The sequence below is a fragment of the Pezoporus wallicus genome, unplaced genomic scaffold (assembly GCF_028554395.1).
Source record: "Pezoporus wallicus isolate ANWC-B61680 ecotype Strahan unplaced genomic scaffold, APGP_CSIRO_Pwel_v1 contig_608, whole genome shotgun sequence".
Lineage (NCBI taxonomy): Eukaryota > Metazoa > Chordata > Aves > Psittaciformes > Psittacidae > Pezoporus > Pezoporus wallicus.
Window position 1 is genome coordinate 636891 of NW_026639059.1, and position 17223 is coordinate 654113.

Here is a 17223-nt window from a genome sequence, read left to right on the forward strand (position 1 = left end):
TCTGTTGTCAGATAATGGATGAGTACAAAATATATACACATCTCAAATAAATGTTTATAATAATGAAACTTTTCAACTTTACTGTAAAGAAAATGCAAAATAACACTTAACATAATTATGCTGAATGTTCATTAAGAACTTGCTGTTTGACCTTACCAGTTTATAAGAGATGCAGTTTTTAGGTACTGTGTTAGGCTTGATGCTGTTTATCACATTCAGTCAGAGACAGAGCTGCTGCAGTCCTTGATGAGAGCCATGGGAACATGTGCAGAACCTCCTCTCTCACCATTCTGAGTTGTCATGAGTGTTCATTTTCTGGGAAATGTGACAAATCTTTCCTTCTATGCCAGACACTGCATTTACTGATGGTTTTTTACTGTGCTTTCTTCAAACGCTTGTGGCAAATTTAAAAAAAAAAATGTAATATATGTATTTAAAAAAATAGAATAAAAATAAGTGTATTAACTACTGAGCATTTAAACAAATGTTATCTGATTATATGGTAACTCTGATATATTTAATAAACCCTTTAAACCCCACTTTTTATTATAAACTCTAAGTTTGATAAATATCCAAATTTCATTATGACTAAGACCACAGTTGTGGAATTACTCTTTGTTCAAATTTTTGAACTACTCATTACCACATCACTTCTCTAGTCTCATGCAGATGAGTTGAGGCTAAGCTAAGCTTCAATTTAACTATTACTGCTTTTTGCTGGAGATTTCATACATGCCAGGTACACACAGTACTGTTTTAAGTCTTTGCCCTCAAAGTCACAGTTTTATTATTATTTTCTATGATAGGAAAAAGATGATGTGGTTAAATATGACAAATAAGGAGGGAGCCAATATGGGATTAAGAGGTAGAATAACCTGGCTTGACCTGTATGCATGTATCATGAAGCCCATTAGAGAACCCCAGCTCACTGTTCTCATGAGCCATTTAAAGTAATGTGGCAGCTATATCAGCTTTTGAGAGGCAGTGAATAGGATGACTCTTTGCTGCACCAAAAATTCCTGCTGGAGTAGGATCAATAAGGAAAGGAAAGGAATATATTAATTAGACCACTTTTATTACCCATCAGGAGATACTTGTGCTAGGAGTAGGTCCAACAGAAAAAAAAAAGGTTATATTTTTGTCATTGGCTTTTCAAAGAAAAAAAATTGAGAATAAAGCAATTCACACAGCTATATGGACATTTAGAAGGGGAAGAGGAACTTCTGTTTCTCGCTGAACTTTGAGACAGTATGATATACTTTCATCAGAAATTATATCATCGCTGCGTTATCTTGAACCCTCCATTGTGGAATGCTGATAATGTTTCTAGGTTTTGTTCTGTGGCTTTGACCTGATTTCCTTCATACTTTCTCAAAACAAAGCCATCTACTCCCAACAGAATTTTTTAACCTTTACAAATGTGGTATTATAAATCACTTAGGGTTTAGCTAATGTTAGTGCTTTGAGAAAGACCTTTTTTGTGCTTTCCAGCACCATTCATAGGATCATATAACCCTTTTTCTGGCTTATGTAATTTAGATCAATGCAAATGGTTTCAACTACTTTTGCTTTTCATGCCATTCTTAGAATCAAAAGTATGTAACAGGTACTTATCCCAGAATGTCAGGTAGACTTCTCTGTACTATTCTGGAAGAGATTAAAATGTTATTTCTTATTGCATCTACTACTAAGTGACATCTCTGCCTCTCTGTACATTTTAAAAACCATAGACCATATTCTTAACTTCCTGTCTATGAAGAAATAAATATTCTAAATTAAAGCCAGCATTGCAAGTTCACAAGGTGAAACATATGATACAAAAGAAATGCAGCTTTATATTCATAGGTTTTACGTGTAGAAAAAATAGAGCAAGATGCAAGGTAAGCCACTGTTAGACATGCCATAAACTGTTCATTTAAGTGGCAAAGAATAGTGCCTCACTTCTTGAGCATCTTATATGTCTTTGACTACAAGAGCACTGCTTTCTGGACTATTAAAAGGATTTTACTGTCTTGAACTGCCTGTAAGTTCCACTTTTTTAGCATTTCCTTCTGTGTTTCAGACTTTTGTCAGAGGCATAGTTTATTGGTATGAAAATAAAAGAGTATGTTTCAGCCTGTAAGGGTCACGAATAGATGGCAAAAGTCTCTTACAAAGACCTTTAAGTTAGTATTTCAGTGATCTAAAGAATTACTTGGCTCACCATCCATCTATTCTCATAAGTAAATAGTGTTTAGAAGGAAACAACTTTATTCAAACATCACTGAGAAGAAGTTTTCAAACATCATGGCTCTGAAGAAAAAAAAATCTTAGGAGGGATTTTTTCAGACCTGCCAAGTAAATCAGGATTTAAAATCACCGAATCATAGAATCATAGGCTGGTTTGGGTTGGAAAGGACTTCTAGGTCATCTAGTTCCAACCCCACTGCTATAGGCAGGGATGCCTCACACTAGACCTTGTCATCCAGAGCTCTGTCCAACCTAGCGTTGAACACCACCAGGGATGGAGTATTCACCGCTTCCCCAGACAACCCATTCCAGTGCCTCACCACCCTTGCAGTAAAGAACTTCCTCCTTATATCTAATCTAAAATTCCCGTGTTTAAATTTTAGCCCATTACCACTTGTCCTATCCACATATCCCACTTTAGTCTCAGATATACCAAAGCTGAAGGGGATCTTCGGATAACCATATGGTGTCAGCTGCCTTTAAAGCATTTTGGTTGGTTGTTTTGGTACAGAAGTTATTTTAAATCACACTTTTGTAACTGTGGAAAAGCCATTAGAAGAAAACATCTGCCTGGAGGAAATAGAGTTATACAATCTTTACTCTCTCCAGATGTTTAAGAATGTTTATGAGATGTTTATGAGAGGCTCAGAAAGCAAAAGAGATAGATGGTGACAATGCCTGAGTGTATCAGTAGACCTACATACTCCAAAAATAATTTTGTCACAGACTCTACGTCAGGGTAAAGAGAGGACTGTATCAGAAAGGCTTTTGTCCCTTGAAAGCATTACATGCTAAGTCTAAAGCCTCTGTGTGCTAGATCCACTTCTCTACAACAGACTAGAATTTCAGAACTGGGTTTGACCTCTTTAGAGTCTTATCTACCTCCTTTATTTTCATGTCCCTCTCTTCATGCCTGCAGGATTGATTGCCCCAAAATGATCAACTGTGAATAGTCTCCGAAGCAGCTGAGGAAATATTACCATATTTATCAAGTAGCAGTTCTGTGGCCTTCCAGGGTTGAGTACTAGGCAGTAGTCACAGGTCTTTCCTGTCTTTTCCCAGCTGCGCTCAGGTAAAGTTTCCACAGACTGATGTCCTAATGTTTTGTATTTCATGTATCATATAACTTTATTTGCATTATTCAAATTCCCAGTAAGCTGGATGACTACAATATGACCATAAAAACAAGTCTCTGAGAGAAATAAAAATATTATTGTATATGACAGTTCTGTAAATATGCACATGTAAATGCCTATTTCAAAATTACTTTGAATTGTAAGGTTGCAAAAGCATTAGTAATAAAACTATCCAATTTTTTGTTTAGTATGAATTTTTTATTCATTGGAAAAGTGAGTTGAAATTGCTTGGAGCTACCTTCTTAAACAACTTCCAGATTGAACATGTACATTTTGCATGCAAATAAGACTGAGAGACTGGCTACAAATAGCTATGCTTAATCTGAATATGCAAAAATAGTATTTGCATGTGTGAACTTTACTAGGAAACGAGTAAGAGAGTTTAAAAAACAGGCTTGATATCTGTGTTTTCTAATCTGCAGAATGACAGGCATATTTCTCAAACACATAGGAATATCAGGAAAGAAACAAGTCTGGAAGCTGATGGAGGAAAAAGGGAAAAGAATCAAATTATAATCCAGTAGACTTCCATAATTTAGCAATCAATCAGATTGTACTTTATAGAAATAAAGCTTCAGAAGCCCAAATAATAACGCTATACATATCACAATTTACATTAACCAAGTATTTCTTAATGCCAAATTGGTAGACCTTGCTTTCCTTCAGATAGAATCCTTGATTTTTTTGCTGAGTCTCCTACAGTTCTGTGCCCTGGTTCTGCATCTGGATGAAGGCAGAATTCTATTCCTTCAACCTGAGGGAATCTGGAAGTTAAGAAGACAAATACTGGATAGAAAAAGGGAATAAATCAAGTTTATGAACCATTCAGAACAATAGAGTAAGAGCCAAACTTAGGGTAAAAAAAAAAATACAGCTCTTACAATAATGAACAGTAAGATCATATATGCACCCAATATCCTACTATTAAGTGTATTTGAGGCAGCAGCTGTTAGTTTCCTCACCAGGAGTCCAGAACTGAACATCTATGTAAAGACACCACCAAATAAAAGGTATCTAAGATTTTATCCCAGTTTTTATATTTTCATAGTATAGTACTAATACTATTTTTTTTTTTTTTTTTTTTGGTAGAGAAGTAATCATCATACTTCATACAGGCATGACACAAGGTTTGTTATACCTTTATCAGCATTAAGTCAAAATGTTTAAGTGTCTAAGACAGCTAATATATTTCGGCACATGTAGAACAGACCGGATGATCACTCTACAGACTTTCCATCAAGAGCTGGGTACCTGTGAAACTCCTTCTATAAGGCTTCCAGGAGTTGTCTCCCTGGAATTTTGACTAGTAGCAGGGGATCTCCAACAGGGAGGACAGCAAAAAGATCATCCATAGTAAAGTCCTCTGCTGGGTATACTGAGTCTAAAAAAAGGGTATATACAAAATCATAATGAAATAATGAAATTTCCTGTAGTATTTTTCTTCATAAATGTTTGGCTAAATAATACATTTTCTTGTTGAAAGATTTGAGGTTGGATGGTGTTTGAGGTTATGATAAGTAAGAAAGAATATGTGTTAAAAAGGTATTCAAATAACAATGATGTAGGAATCAGTATCGCAAAGATGTGTACATATACTTTATGTGCAGTAAACTGTCTTAGAAAATTAAGCAAACGTTGATTCAATGACTTCTGTATTTAGAGGTCTATTGTTTGGGGGTTTTAAATATTGCATGCATGGGTAGATGGAGAAGCCAAATCTCAATTGTAATCCCTTCCATAATAAAATAATGATAGAGCCAACTTAAAACCAAAGCCATCTGGGCACCAGGTATAACAGTAGTCTAATAAAAAACAACAACAAAACAAACAACAGAATAGAGTAATTATTAGCTAGGAAGAACAGCAAAATGGAGATTGTAACACCACCAAAATTTATTATATATGCAGATTTGTAGAAGCTTTCATTTTTTAAATAGTTCAGTAGCATTTTTATTTAAAGCTTTTGGGCAAAACCAATTCCAGATCTAGTAAGATATAGGCTTTGTATATGGGAAAAAAAAACACAATACCGTATCTTTTAAGAGAAAGGGGGGGGGGGGGGGGGAAGGAAAAGAAAACCAAACCCCCAAACCTCAACAGAATGTGTACAGAATAATAGATCTTTAAGTAATGGGAATCACCAACACTATCTGACTGATAAATACCAATTTCAAAATTATTTCTTATAAGATTATGTGTTCCTATATGAACCAGTATACATGTTTGTTGTAGTTAATAAACATAACCTGAAGCTGTTAGCTTAAGTGATCAGCTCATGTGTTAACTGATTATTTTCAGATGTTTATTAATGTATGAAGCATTAAGATTTGCAGGTTTTTTTGCAAATTTTAAATTCTTAATTTCTTTGGAGGTTTCTTTTTCTCTAATGTAACTTTCTTTGAATGCCTTCTTTTGTGTTACAAATCCCTGATTTCTGGATTTGCTCTTACTCAGATATTTTTGAATGGCTACTCCAAACTAAATAACTAAGACACATTTCCAAGGTTAAATAATATAAACTTACTCAAAACATTTGGTGACCAGATACATTTTAAATGATGACCTAAAGTAGCTAGTGCTACATCAGCAGGAGCAGCTTCTAGTACTGCATTGACTATAGGATTCCCTAGACTGCTTTCTGCTGCTTATACAATATTTATATAAGCACCTAGTTCTGTATCAGATGGACAAAGAACTACTTTTGAAAAATGCTGAATAATAAGGCTTCCAATATACTTATCTACAACAAATATTCCTGAATTCTAGAAATCTGTTTCAAAAACCAGATTTGTTTTATAATTTTCAGTATAAGAAAACCATGAAAAATGTGTATTATCCCTTCAGTCCCATGAACCTGAATAAGCATAAAATATCATCTTCCACTCTGCATCCATGCTCACAAGAAGCTTAGTCATAGCAGCAGCAACAAAGCTGCAAAATACATCTTTGGAGCTTATCTAAGCAGGTGGAATTCTAGTCCAGCATTTTTTCTTACAGTATCTGATATAAATGATTTTCAGATAATTGTAGTGCACAGCAGAAGTGATCATAGACCTACAGTAAGATGATAAACCCAAAATGTTTCTGCAAAAGCAGTAAATAAAATTGCATCCAGTGCAGGACTTAAGAAGAAAGCTTGACTAGACTGCAAGGGATGACTCTGCAGGTGACTGAATTAGGGATTTTATTCTCATGTAGGGAAATAGTTCTTAAATGCAGTGGATATCTGGGATTTTGCTCATTAGATTTGAAAATTCAATATCAATGGTGGGGTTTTTTTGTTTGGGTTTTCTTTTTCACATTGCCTTTGCAAAGTGGAAGGTAAAAGGACTCAACTGATTGCACTAAATCCCATAGGAAGACTGAGAAGAAATTTGCCAGAATTTGAGAATACATGATAACAGCCAATAACCATGTACATCAAATTAACAGGTTGTAGCTTGTTGCTTAAATCCATTCTTGGAACCATTATCATCCACGTGCACTTCCAAAGCAATTTTCTTAACTATTCTCCCAGTTAAAAGTTCAAAACGAATTCACCTGCTGTCAGCAACAGAAATGCTTCTATAGTTTTAAGATAGTTAATATCACAGGTTGCAGTCAGTTTACAGTCAACCTAATATGAACAATCTCCAAGTTTCATATGGAGATGTTCATATGAACACCTCCGTATGAAGATGTGCTTGTTTTTAGCATCTCTAGTGAATACCAACAGTGTAATTAAAATTGTCTTGTGATCTCTAGAGTCCCCTCAGGAACGGAGAATATAGCAGATGCCATCATACTGCAGTATAGCAAAGCTGCTTTATAGGAGTGTACCTGTGGTTGACTGTATTAGTGCTGTGTACTATAAAAAAATAGCTTATTTAAAATTTAATATTTTGTCAGAAGTATTTTATTCACAGTAGGAATGTACTCAACAGCAATAATCACATAAGAGATTTAAGTGTAAACCTCTAGGGATTGAACTGCTACAGTAGTATTACTAATAAATATCTATAATAAAGGAAATTCTTATGAATGGTGCTCTTTCACTTAGAAAGTCCCAGCATCTATAAAACAGAATGTTACTGAATGCTGCAGTCTTTTACTCTGCCATTGTTTCTAACTGTTGAATGAGTAACTATTGCAAGGGTAGATTAATTAATGTTAATCCATATGCCATTCATATAATTCATATACTGTCACCAAATAATTCTGCCAAGAATTCAGAAAGTAAACACAGAGGGATGTTAAGGGCACTTGTTCTGCTATGAGCTTTCCTATTCAGTAATATTTTAGGATCAAACCTGATAATAAGATTTCTAAATGCCATTTTCATTTGATAAAGTGTTGTCTTTTAGTAGTGATCAAATTTAGTTGTGGTGAACTAGAGTAACATTCCATTAAAAATTAAACCGAGGCAATTAAAAAAAAATAGGCTACATTCCTCTGTGGTCTAAGTTTACTGAATCAGGAAGGAATATGGATCTAATTTCAAGATAGAAGGGCAAACTAATCCACAAATTCATGTTAAAAATAAATCTAGACTGTATTTATAAAGGCAGAAAAATTCAATGACCACAATGGGATGTACACAAAGTACACAATATACACAAAGTATATTTAATTGTATCTAGAATAATACAGAGTAAAGGACATAGAGCACTTTTAGCTTCCAACCCCCTAAATTCACACTCCAATATGGAATCAGAATGCAGCCATAGTAAAGCTCAAAATCCAGAAATAAGGAGATGCCTTCTGGCCTGGTATTACTGATATGGCCATTGAAAAGAGTTGTTGTTTTTAAATAAATTTGAACCTGATTCTTCTTAGGTGTTTATTTCTTAAATAAATCATTAAGAAAATCACAACTACCTGAAGGTTCTGAGTATACACAGTGATCACTGATTTTATGCATAAATCTTTTCTCTGGATTTCCCAAAATGTCAGTTCTTTAAAAATTATACTGAAAAGATGAACCAAAGTGGTGTTTTTTCTTTTTTCTTTTTTTTTCTTTTCTTCTCTTTTTTTTCTTTTCTTTTCTTTTCTTTTTTCTTTTCTTTTCTTTTCTTTTCTTCTTTTTTCTTTTCTCTTTTCTTTTCTTTTCTCTTTTTTCTTTTTTCTTTTCTTTCCTTTTCTTCTTTCTTTTCTTTACTTTTCTTCTTTTTTCTTTTCTTTTTTCTTTTCTTTTCTCTTTTCTTTTCTCTTTTCTCTTCTTTTCTTTTCTTTTTTTTTTCTTTTTTCTTTTCTTTCTTTTCTTTTCTTTTTGATATAGCCTGTATTGTTTTTTATAGTAACAAAGGTATTGAGCCTGTTAACCCAGTTTTTACACAATTCCATGTTCCATTTCACTGTATTTTTAAATATGCCTTCACCTAGGAGTTCCAAAGTAAATCTGTCATATACATTGTGGAGGAAACCTGGAAAGCTGTATTTGTTACATATATTCTTCCAGAATATCCAAGGCCAAAATCAAATTCATGGTTTCCTAAAATTAAGTTCAGAAAGTAATTTTTTAAAGTTAATAAAAATAACTGTAAATTTTAGCCAAGTGCCTTTTTTATTGTTTTATTTTGGTTTTGGGTTTGGTTTGGTTTGGGTTTTTTTTACCATGAGCTAGAGATTGAGGAAATGTACACTTCACCTTGTTCTTTAAATAAGCTCAGTAGGGGGATTTAGTCCATCTATCTTTTATGTCAAGAAAAGGTGGATCCATTTAATTTATTTTTACACCTATTCTAGATGCACAATTGTAAAGGACACTTTTGTGCATCTATGATTTTCAATCTACAAGTTACCTAAGTCAAAACAATCATAAATCATCCTTATAGGAGCATTTTTTAATGGAGGCTCAAGGAAAAAATTTTACATTTAATGCCCAGCCAAATAGTTGAAGTAAAAAGAATCTCTCTCAATGTATGATATTATTTTCTGAATTGAACATAAAATAATATGGAGGAAAGAAAAAATCTTTATCAGTAGCCTCATAAAGCAGTATTCTCAAATCTGTGTGTGTTACAGAATCCTACATAAAGGCAGCGGTAAGTGGGCTTTTGGTTCAAACCCTGCACCTACAACTGGTGTAGTCCCTGAAAAGGTCCATCTTCAATGAATTACCACAGAGATGCTAAATTAGCTGCTTTTGCAGAGGATTTAATTGCTAAGGGCAAAATCCCACACACTTACTAAGTTTGAAAAAATACTAGCATGAGCAGAAGGAGTATTTAATATGAAAGCGACTGTTAACGTGCACACAGGCAGATTTTTACCGATAAAACCACTTTTCTTTGACAAATATGATCTTCTCATGTTTCATGCTGCATACATTCTTGCTCTGGCGTATATGTAAAACAAGAGCTGAAAAACAAATTTGATTAAAAGGAATTAAATTTACCTCCTAAAAATTAACTAGCCTCTGAGATTTGCAAAAGAGTAACCAAAATAATAGGAACTCAAAAAAGACTAGGTGACCTCATCCTTCCGTCCAACGAAATCCGTGGCTGAAAGGACAAATATGTTTGGAAGCACAAATCAAAACAAAAAAGAAAAAATCCCATTATAAAAAAGGATCATCTACTTGATGTATTTTTGCTTTCCCTTTCTGGCTCATAAGAAGTCTCGTACTGGCTTAGCAACCCTAAAGGACCTTTGCCTTACTTATGTGGGTAGCTGCTGAACAAACTAGCTTGTGTTTCATTATTTTCTGGGTTACCACACTGTTGTTTTCAGTAGCCAGTTTTGTTGTCTACTCATTCCAAAGCTATTTATCACAATCTCATTTAGGAGTCTGAACACTTGCTGCCCACATCAGAACCAAAGTCTGTTTCAACTCAGAGTCAATTACTCTATTTATTAAAAAGTATTTCCTTACGAAAGCACACTGTATATGGTCTGCCTGTCAATTTTGAAGTAGATTGTAGGCCAAACCAAAAAACTTACATAGACTTAAATGGTCGTGGATTTACTGTTCCCCTGAAGTGATAGTCCCGTAGTTGCTCCACATAGCACAGATCAGAGATGAGCTGTTTTCTTTTTTAGAGAAGTTACTGTTGACTGATGATTTTATGTTATAGCCCCATACTTCTGTGATTAGATTTTCCTTTTCTTTCTGCAGTCCTAGAGGCAAACTTTGACTCTTCATTCATTCCTGAGAAGGATATGCCTCTTGTAGAAAAGTAGTGTTGGGGAAGAGCTTGCAAAATTGCATGCCCTACACCCTGCATATGCTATGAAGCTGAGCTCTGCAGAGCATGGACATACTGTGGTACACCTCCGTAACAGGAACTGGCAGAGCCACAAAGACATTGCCACTGTATAAATCATGTGCTTGTCCTACTGTGACAAGGGCTATGCTAAGGCTTGCAGAGCACTACTTCAGCCACTAGATCAAACAATGCCTTTCTGTCCATCACATCAAGAATTTAGTCTGTGTTGACAATGCAAAGACCACAAGCTGCATTAAAGGTAAGAACAGAAGGTGCTGCTTGAGACAGCTTATAATGAAAAAGCTGCAGATGACCACCCACAACCAGGAATAATCAAACAAATCACAAGTATTATTAAATTTAACTTAGATTTATTTACCAAACACAACTAATGGGCAGCATGTGTAAAATAGGACCTGTGTTTTCCTTTTGTTGCTACAAGCTGGTGGATTTCAGCAGCGTCTACTAAAAGGTGGATCCAACGAATCAAAGTTTTTATATCAGCAAGATACAAGTATCTTGTAGAAAATATATAAATATCTACAGAAAATGAACAAACAAAACCCAGGTCAATTTGACATAGTCTTCTTGCTGTTCATGCATAAGCGTAACTTCATTTTCATTGCTGAATTACACCAAATTTCACTTGGCATTTCCTCAAAACAACTGAAATAAAACAGATGTACAATGCTTAGAACACTCCATTCTTTTTCAAATGTCAAAAGAAAGTGTCCTGTAAATAGAAAGGGAGGGAAAATAGAGGAAGGCTAAAAGCAAAATGTGAACTTGCTCTTTTTCTGTGTCACGCTGACTTGTGTTTTCTCAGTCTGACGTCAACACCTAAATAACTGCTCTTATCACTTTCCATTTCACTTTATTTTGTCATTCATAAGCATTCCCTGTTGCTGTTCAGCTTTTTCCACTCTGTTTATTCATGTTAGTATGTTTCTCTTTTTCTCCTCCTTTGTTTCTTCCCCACTTCTTCATTAGCCTTATCTGTGAAAGCTATATAAATTTCTGGAATATTTAATAGCACTTATGCTGGTGACATTAAATCACTTCACTAGTGCTCTACTGGGAAAAGCATTTCCAGTAACTTAATGTTAAGAAGTGTTGCTTCCAGCAGTACTGAATTTGAAGAGTCAAAATGATGCTGAAGTAGTGGCAAATAACAGTGGAAGAAAGTATTTCTCTCATAATTCCAAAACAAACTTCCATGAAATAACAAAACTTTTCCTAACACTTGGGAAGACTGTGAAAGCAGAATTTTATACCTCCTGTAGGAGTATTTACAAGTTAATATTTCTTATGAAACTGACATGATGTTTTCATAATTCCAAAAAGTCACAGAAGAATAGAGTTGAAAATGTCCTTGAGGAGTCTATAATTCAATTTCCCTCCCAAGGGGTGATTAAAAACACATGCATAATTTCTGGCAGAAGAGTGTTTTTTCTTAAAAACTTTCAGCTAAATTCTCCTGTAGAAAATTTTTTAATGCAGCTGTTCACTATTCTTAACATTAAAACAAGTTCTGTTTCTAACCTGGATACTCTCACTGAAATTTATTATCTATTTCTATGATGGAAAAAAAATGCTGTAGCACCTTTTGGTGTTGAGAATGGTTGTCTTCCCTCAGTCATGTAGTTCCAGCACTTTCAATCTCTACAGACTGCATGTTTTCTAGCCCACCTTATCACTTTTCTTGTCCCTCCCTCTTCTCTCCAAGTGGCTCACATCTTGCTTGAAGTACAAGGCACCAGACTGGATAGATCTGCACCAACTGGTAAAGCCAAGACCAAGTAAATATTAAGTGGAACTACTATCTCATCTATCTTGCTGGCTGTAACACTAATTCTACCTCCTGGTATGATACAGGTTTTTCCCACTGATAGTTCCATCTTCACGTCAACAACAAAAGCTACTAGTTCCCATTCTGCAGGTTTTTGCCTACCGCAATCTTGTATTTGTGTGGTGGATAACTTCTACCAAAGTGCAGTATCTTACATATTCTTTCACTCGATTTCACAACATTTTAGAAGATGGTATCTTCTCAGCTGGCTAAGTTCCTTTTGCATTCATGTCATCTAACTTAATAATCATATTCCAGTGCTGTCATCCCTCAGATAAGGTGGACTCTCAAGCATCTGCTGAACCCCATTCATGTTAACCCCATGTTAAGACTAACCCACTGGTTACACCTTGAGCTATTCTTTAAACTATTTGTCCTCCCTTAGAATTGACATTCCCCAGAGTGAAGGGGAAGAAATAGTATATAAGCAGACATTAACCATAACCTGCATATATATATTCTATATATATGTAGCCTATATTCAATATGATTTCTCCAGTCCTCTATGGTTACTCACGGTAAACAAACACAGAACTAGGGATCTGGCCCTGTAGGTCTACCATGTAGTGCAATCTGTGTGAACATGAATGTTTCTGTCGTTTTTAAAACTCATTTATATATGTCTTTCTCACATAATGAGCTTTAACCTATGCAGGGTAAGTTTTGAATTTTGCTCATATTTGGAGATCTGACACATTAACTTCAAGACTATAGTTCCACTTGTCATTTAGAAGAGCAGAACACAAAACTCTTCTTTGGTCACACAGTAAAAACCAGATGGGACTGTGGACAACAGAGAAATGAATGAGAAACAAAATGGGAAAAATGAGGACAAAATACAGAGTAGAAGGATAATTTGAGACTAGAAGAACAAACAGAAGGTGAGAACAGGCCAATTAAAAAAAAAAAATGTACAGCATAAACTGTGAAGAAATTAAAGCAAAGAAATAATTAGACAAAGTTAAAAGGAACAGGTTAAAAAAGGCATGAAAACTGAAAACAAGCACTTATTTCTTTGCATGTATAGAATAATGCAGTCCTATATATTTAGCGTGTATAGGATAATTCAGTCCTATATATTTAGCAGAGTAGTCATACATTCTCAAATCCTTAGCTCTTTACTGGCAGCACAGCAGCCTCATGCAGGATTTTAAAACATATTTCAAGACAAAGATGTGCTGTATCTTTCCTAATCTTTGCAGGTCCTCCCACATGCTGTGTCCTTTTCTGAATCTAAGATTCGTTAAAAGTGAAGTTGACTTGCTTTTCTTGCCTTTGAAATAACTGTCAGAAACATTGATCCTGGTGATTATGGCTCTTTAAATCCTCCATCTTCAGAATTGATGATCTTGTTTAATCATTTTCTGACTCTTAGAAAGCTGTTTATTTCACCATCATACAAAGCCCAGGTAAGAATTATTAGAGAGCATTATTCTTCTTTCTGTCATCTGCCAAGCAGAAATGAGGAGGAAGAATTAGAGGAGACAGAGTTTGCCAGCCAGAGCCTTCATCCTGATGTTTCAGGTTCCAGGCAATGCAGCTGCCATCACAAGTGGAAGGACACATCCCTTATTATTCTACCATTCTCAAATACAGGGTCGTGGGGAAGAATATAATATTTCATTTGCTTTCTTATGGATAATCTTATGTTTTGGGGTTTTTTTTTTGATTCATTTTTATATTCTTAAATTCCCTAGTTTATTCAGTTCTAGTTTTCCTTAAAACTCTCCACGCTTTCAGTAAATATCCTTGAAATAACACCAGGGAGCACCATCATTTGTAATCATTTTCTAGTTGTTTCTTTTTTTAAAGGATAGTGTAGAATTTAAAGGTCAGGAAAGCAAAAAGGAAGGTCCTCGTTATTGTCCTTGTATGTCAGACATGCACAGCCAGATTCTCAGAAGTGCACAGCATTCATCAAGAACAATTGCAGTGTTTGTTTTGTTTGTTTTCAGTTGAAAATTATACCCATGACATGTAAAAAAAAAAAAAAAAAAGAGTGATTTTTTTTTTTTCTGATCAAGCTTATCAAATTGCTTGATAAGCATGGTGGAAGCAGGTTGATAACTGACTAAGGACAAGTACAACCAGAGGCATTTGGCAGTATATGTTTCTATTAAGAATGGCTTGATTTCAGTGTGGTTACTCAGAGCAGCAAGGCTAAAAAGCTTGTAGGGCAAAATAAAAGCTCAAGTTTCCCCACTGAAATCAGTGGATCATTTGATTCAACCCACATTGCATTTTCATGTAAAATGAACTGCACTGCGCCTCCATATATTGAAAGTCATTGTTTGTGGTGTCCTGTAAGGACACTTACATGGAAACCACATAATTTTCCTTGTTATTTAAGCTTTCAGTTAAAGAAACTATGAAAATGCAGTTATTAATACAATCTTTCAAATGCGAAAACATAACAGTCCAAGTGATAGCTCATAAGAGGATGTGATCCATTTATGTTCATTTAAATAAAACATTAATTCCATAGTGAAGTAATGACAATTTCAAAAATCAATGTTGTACCTCTTCTGACCATTTAACAGAAATGTGCAACAACAGAATAACTGAAACTGAAGTCAAAGTTTGCTCTGTAGGGCTACAATATTTTCATTGTAGCCTTTCAAACATGTAGCTACTGAATGGTTATCAGGACAGGCAGGAGAGTGGAGATATGAAGTAGCCAGTAAAGGCTTTTTCACAAAGTCCAGCGAGAAGAGGTTTCAGAGTACTGCTGCCTCCAACGAAATTACTGATTTTGAGTTGTGTTCTCATCATCTGACAACACAAACAGAATTATATGAAACTGACTAGGCCTGTGTGTCCAGTCTGATTTAGTTCCCAGATTTTCACTAGGTCGTTTGTTCTGGAAGTTGTATTTGGATTATTTCTTGGAACAGTATAATTTTTGTGCTGTATTTACATTAGAAACAGTAGTGAAGTTTTCCATCTTTGACGTGCTTTTGAAATCTGAAAATATTTGTCCTTTAAATGTTATCAGACCTTTGCTTTTTAGATCTCTAAGGAGAACAGCCAAAATATTACAAAAATAATCTTCCTTTTAAAAATGTGTGCAGGTAGCCTACTAGCAAGATTTCTTTCATTGGTATAGATTATGCTGCTTGCTATTCCATTTCTGAGCACCTGAACCATGTGACTAGGAGAAATCATGGACAAGTGGAAAACCACTTCTCATACTGAGTAAACCAGAAACTTTCTATAGGACTTTTATTTCTAGTAATCCCCTGGGTCTACAGAAAAAAAAAGCATGTACATAATAATGACAACAGAATTTAACATCTATTCCACTTCTATAAACCATATAACTTCTTAAAACATTCCTGAAGATGTAGTGGAGGACCTCTGTATTGGTGCAAGCATTTTTCCTGTAGGAGTAAAGGGGATGAAGATATTTGGGTTCAGTATTTATGTGTTATTCCCAGATTCTCAAAAGACTATACTTGTTTGGGTTTTTTTTTAATTAAATATATGTGTTCTGAATACACAGGTAACTGCAATTTATACATTTAACATAAAACCACAAACCACACATACATCTTTCAAAACCACACATACATCTACCACACATGCATCTATCAAACAGCCTCCAAACCACTGTATGCCAAACATTGCATTTGCTAAGTAGCAAAACACTGATACATCTACAGACATTAATTTCTTAAGCATCCATTTGGCTAAAGCTATATTCTCTCACTCCTCTGTCTTACAGCTCCTCATAAACCCATAGTGTTTTCTTTTCCGTAGCTGTTCCTATTCTACTTTAATAATAACAATGTTTTACTTTTAAAAGTTTAAATTTCACCATTCCACAAATAATGTACAGATTTATTATATGTAAGACTTAAGACTTTATCCTATTATTTTACTATCCAGTCATTTATGAAATTCGTCATGAGACTTTGAATTCATAATGAATTTAAATAATATCATAAAAATTAGCTTTTAATTGTTAGTTATTGTAAGTGGTTCTTAATTATTTGCAGGTTCTGTGTTTTTTGACCTTAAAGGTAATTTTTCTTGTCACTTTTTTACAGATACTTACAGGAAGATTTATGAGTGGTCTTTTTCATCTTCCATTCATTCTGTGGCTTTGTTTTCATGCCAGGTTTTCTGTCATAAAAAGGTAACATTAAGAAAAATGTATATTTATTTATTGCAATCAATCTCTGTTCTATTGGCTACACTACAGATAAAGGTAAATTACTGCATTGACACTTTCATAATGAGAAACTGATGTTAGCCTTGTGCTTTTCAAGTTTCTGCATTTTGAAGATTTGTCAAGATGTTTGGTTTTTTAAAGTAGGCATTTGTTTTTTTCTCCTAATAGAAGAGTGCTGATGACACTAGCATTATTTTAGTAACTATATTATGTTTAAAAAAATACTTATACAGGTGAAAGCAAAAAAAACATCTGGCTGCACGGGCCATTTTCTTAGACTTCCTTGTCATTGAATCCTGTATTGTGTCAGGCAAATCTGGCTAAATTTGAAACAGCTGACTAACTACCTGAATGCTTCCATCGGTATCTCAACATGAATTCATGTTGAATTACATATGTAAATACATATTGTAAAGGAAATAGAGAAGGTGGGAACATATCCTGGATTATCTGATTTAGAATTTCTTTCATTCTCTGATTTAAGGAATGCAACAGTTCATAAGTGCCAAAAATCTCACCACAATGATCTCTAGCATCCTCAGGGCATGACTTCCATGTCAGAGTCTTGCAACACTTACAAAGAAGGCAAGTAAAGCAGACTAAGCTGTTTTGACATTCTTGCTAGCCTAAGCATATTGTTTCATGCAT

The 17223-nt window shown here is 34.6% G+C and overlaps 1 long non-coding RNA gene across 2 annotated transcripts; it reads left to right on the forward strand.

The window, feature by feature from the left end:
• The first annotated feature begins 1911 nt into the window (after positions 1-1911).
• On the forward strand, positions 1912-16603 carry LOC130601476 (uncharacterized). 2 transcript variants are annotated; one of them, XR_008972687.1, is made up of 3 exons: positions 1912-2023; positions 3149-3301; positions 10468-10905. It is a non-coding gene; the product is annotated as an uncharacterized LOC130601476 (long non-coding RNA). The 2 variants fall into 2 exon arrangements; XR_008972686.1 differs by lacking the exon at positions 1912-2023 and adding an exon at positions 16451-16603 and having other exon boundaries at positions 2725-3301; positions 10468-10811.
• Positions 16604-17223: the final 620 nt, after the last annotated feature.